The sequence below is a fragment of the Acyrthosiphon pisum genome, unplaced genomic scaffold, assembly GCF_005508785.2.
Source record: "Acyrthosiphon pisum isolate AL4f unplaced genomic scaffold, pea_aphid_22Mar2018_4r6ur Scaffold_21517;HRSCAF=24167, whole genome shotgun sequence".
Lineage (NCBI taxonomy): Eukaryota > Metazoa > Arthropoda > Insecta > Hemiptera > Aphididae > Acyrthosiphon > Acyrthosiphon pisum.
Window position 1 is genome coordinate 33,574 of NW_021770993.1, and position 5,309 is coordinate 38,882.

Genomic DNA, 5,309 nt, shown 5'->3' on the forward strand with positions numbered 1-5,309 from the left:
GACAGCTTAAAAGTTCGTCTTCAATTTCGAAAAATTAAAATTATATCAGATATCTTAGAAAAACAAATTAGGCCTTATACTCCATTTGAATTCCAGAGAAAACCAAGGAGCTTATTGCATTATCGTCAGTGGAAAGTGACAGAATTTAGACAATTGTTATTATATCATGGTCCAGTTGTACTAAAATCAACATTGTCAACAGAGGTTTATCAGCATTTTCTTACCCTTCATTGTAGCATAACAATATTGATTTAAAAACAATTTTGTTTTAAAAATTCTTATTTAAATTATGCTGAAAATTTATTGCAACATTATGTAACAACATTTAAATTATTATATGGTGAGCAGCGAACACCATATCTCTCATAATGTACATGATCTTATTCATATTGTAGATGACGTTAAACATTTTGGCCCACTAGACATGTTTAGTTCATTTCGTTTTGAAAATTTTATGCGAAAATTCAAAGATTTAATTAGAAAGGATGACAAACCATTACAACAGATAGCCCGTAGAATTCATGAGATATACAATTCTGATAATAATTTACAAAACCGGGATTGTAATAGAGAACAGCCAATTTTTAAAAATCTTCATACTGATGGACCAATTATAAAAGGATACATTTTAAAATTTACTACTATGACACTTAATGGCATGAAATTTCAAATTAATAACAAAGGTAACAATTGTTGTGGAATTAAGGGAAAAATTATTTTGATTGAAAATATTTGTTATAATGCTGAACACGGAGGTCATATAATTATTGGTAAAGAGTTTTTAGAAAAACATCATTGTATTCTTTATCCCGTTCATTGGTATATCTAAGTATTTACCAAGTTGATGTAGACAAATTGTCAAAAAGAAGTTTTTGGCCGGTTAATGAAATAAATTTAAAATATTTTATATTTCCAATTTCAGGTTACTCTACAAAGTTTGCTGTATTTCCATTGTTGCACATAGATCAACAAGAAAGACCTAACATTCAATAATTAGTTTTCAATAATTACCTAACTAAGATAAAAATTAAACCTTTTTTTACCTACCTACCTGTAATTAATTTATCTTGTACATATAGGTACCTACCTAGCTTATTTATAATTTATATCACCTTAGTAAACAATTTTAAAACTTAAAATATGATATAAATTTAATATTATGTATTCAAAAAAATGTCCTTTATTATACTCGTGTTTAATTATTAATTATGAAATGTATGTGTCATAGAAATTATGCAGTTATCGAGTTCTTTGATGGTTTACAACTTATCCCACAAAACTGGATCTCAATAGATAAGTCTCTAGCTTATTTCCCAGATATGACTAAAATTAATTTCTAAACAGTTTGACAAGTTGGTGTTAAATACAGAACAACCACATTCTTCTTGGGAAGCTTATGAAATAAAAAAAATATGGGCATCATCAGGTAATGAATTCTATCTTAAAAATTTTTAAAAAATTTACATTAAAAGAATACTAATGTGCATTCTTACTGAAGATGACTTTATAAGAGGAAAACAAAAATTGAAAATTGCTCTTGCTCTTTCTGAAACGGAAGACATTAATTCCGATAAAGATGAACTGATTTCAAAACGCAAAAGACGAATATTAGCTGCAAAAAACCCAAAACATAAAACTAAGATAGACAAAAAGAAGCGATCACCTAAAAAATTTACTTTATCATCCATTTTTCCTCCTCTGCCAAAACATTCTTTCAGTCTGTCTGGTAAGATAATAAATATTAGTTTATTTAGGTAATATACTAATATAATTAATTAATTAAATTGTATTATGTTTAGGTTATCAATCACCTCGAAAATCACATTCTAAAAATTCAATTTGTATTGAACACAATTCTTTAGATGACTTGAATTGTACATATCATGAACCCTCAAACCCAGTTATAAAAGGTAAATGTTATAATTTATGTTATATAAATATTTGATTCCTCGGCTACGGGCGGAATTTTTCTCCGGGCAGACAACTGTCTGGAGAAAGAAACCTCCGTCCCCCAACCAGGGCATGGCAGAATCCTACGGGTGCCCCATTAGAAATTCTGCCAAACACGTGCTAAAAACCCTACCGTTCCAAACACTACTACTTTCAAACATAAACCCCACAAACAACTAATGGCCATAGTTGCTTGGCTTAAAAAGATCAAAAAAAAAAAATATATTTGATTCAAAAATAATAATAATCATAATAAAATACTACCTATTACCTAAATGTTTTCCATATTAACCTAACCTTGATACAACTAATATTCTAGTACAGTCAAATAAAGAACTTTCACCATTTTGCAACACTAATCGTCAAATGAGAATACTACAAAATAATAGTCCTAAAAGTATGTTTATTATGAAAAAACTTAAACAATTGTATAAAATAATTATATTTTGATTGTTTATTTATTTGTTAAATTTTAGATGCTAGTTATCAATTTTCAAAAGGACCTTTAGGTATGTGAAATACTGATTGATTTATACATTATAATAAATTCTAATAACTATTTGAATGTTTATCTGTTTTGTTTACAGAAGAAATGGACATGAGTACTGAGTAGTACTCCATTATTAATATCACCTTCATCTAAAGCTATTATACCTCTTTCAAATTCAACACCTGTATTAAAATCCAACTCTAGTGTTATAAGAGAACTTTTTATAGCCTCTCCAATTACAACACAAAAAAAGAATAAGTAATTACACTTGGTTAATAATATTAAATTTAACTACGATTATATTCAACAAATAACTTATAGACTTATAATAGAAAACTATTGTATCATTTTTTTTAAAAAATTATTTTTAATAAGATAATACAAATAAGCAAACAAGCCTTTAATTAAGAATTAAATTCTCTGATGAACCTATAATAGTTTTCAAAATTAACTTAAAACAGCATATTATAGTACTAATTATTTTCTCCAAATTAATATTTATTCAAAGTAAACTATTGTAAACATACTAATTAATATGAACTAAAAAATTTGATTTAAAAAAAAAATGTTACTGTTGTTGTTATTGAGAAATTTAAAACAGCAGTCTAACATCATATTACTTGATATCATACAATTGCTCATCTATACACTAGTCTATACATCATGTACAATTTTTCCACTTATTAAATTATTTAGTTATTTTAAAATATCAACCTTTTTTTCTTTATATTCTATTTTTATGTAAATGTTGTATCTACGCCGATAATAAAACCATAGTATTAGTACAAATAGTCATAGTGATTTATTGTGGAGCAGTGACTTCACCATGATGCAAATTGATTAAAATGTCTGTCGTTATAATGCAAAATTGTATACATTTTAGCTACCGGAAATAACAAAAATTCAGATTTTACAATATCTTCATTAGTTGAATTAAATGTAAAGATGAATAAAGTTATATTAAATCAGGCAAGACAACAACAAATGTTGGAAGACATAGTCAAACACTTGAAGCCTAATAATAATGAAAGCATGTGTGATGATGATGTTATATTGGAAGGATTTCCACTTGATACCTTGGATAAATTGAATGAAATTAATATAACTCTTAAGAGTGATAAATCGTTTTCAAGAAAATTGGTAAATATTTTAGAATTAACGTTGCTTTATAATTAATAAATTGATTATTTTGATTGGAAATTTTGTTCACAGGTTAAAAAGCTTAGACAATTCCATGGTCCAAGTGTATCTTTAGTAACTAAATCTATTATGGATGTACTTTTTACAAATCATTTGTTCGTACAATACTATTATTATTATCCACTTCAATTTATTTATTTTGAAAATTATATACAAATTTGATAGTTTCAGGTTGTTAAATGACTTATTCCAGTATTAATTAGAATATTATCACATATAACTGTTATGGTAATATGCTTTTGAGAATTGTTCTGGTGCATTAATCAAGACCATTTAGGAAGATCCAAATGTATTGTTTTTTTATGTCTAATATTGTGAAAATACTACTATAATGACATTATTATTATATGCAGTATGCACAATTTAATAATATAAAACAATATAATTAGGAAGCGTGTCGACCAAATAGTCATCTTAATATTGACTAATAAGGGCACTATTTCAGATGCTGTCAGGAATCATTTAATGCCTATAAATACATAAAATGTCTGACTGATTTGGGAAGTGTGTCGACCTAAATGGACATCATAATACAATTATGAGAGTTATTATTTCGGACTGTTTTGGGAATCTTCTAGGAATTAAAAATATGTCATATTATACTCAATAAGGCATCATTTATGACTGAAATAGGCATTAAATTGGACTGAAATGGGTATTAAATTGGACTGAAATGGGCATTAAATTGGACTGAAATGGGCATTAAATTGGACCGAAATGGGTGGCTTATTAATGTGTCCAAATTACCGTCTATAGGGAAGATATTGGGTAGTACCTATGAATGGTCTCAACTCAGACATCAGAAGTCTATAGACTGCCTTGGAACCCACCTGGACGGTCTAGGACCAAAAAAGGAAGTTCCCATATAAGTACCGTAATTCCTGATTGACCATCCTATGACCATCGTAGGAAAGTCTTTGTGCTGTGAGGGATTACTTTTCACCACCAACACTGCCATAAATGAAATCGACCAGCTTGAATTTCTACATTTGGGAATTCCTCTCTGCATGCTTCATGAGCGCTTTTCTCAAAGTCTAAATGTAACTTGCGTATAACGAGTCTCTTCAAAATTAGTTTTTCACTTAATTCCCGAATTAATACAACCACATGTCAATGTAGGTTTGTTTGGATTTTCAGGAAAGAAAAAATAAGTCACGGGTATAAAATAAAATCTATTTTGTAAACAATTAATTATATAAAGCTGGATATAATATTTTGGCGCATAACTAAAAGTACCATTGGTAAACAAATCTGATGAATCAACCATACATTTTAGATTTCGCTCTGTAGTTATACAAACGAATAATTTGTTTTCGGGTACAAAAACGAATTGGTCACTGGACGGGCCGATAGCATAAAATAATAATATGCGCACCCCGGACACCTAATTGTTGACCACTAACACCTAGGACAGTTCTTGAATATATGAGGACTAGCTGGGTGTGTAGTGGTGTAATAGCTCGAACAGCAGTGGTCGGGATTGCCGGGCAAATACTGTCGAGCTACGTAATGCGTGTAGTGTATTTATGTGTATTATTTGTGTGTTATGTGTGTATATATGTGGGTGTGTGTACAATAAGGACAATAATAATAAAATGGTAACACGGTTTCTGGTAATAAGTTTGCTGTTGCTGTATAATACAAAATCTAAATTATTATTGATACAAAT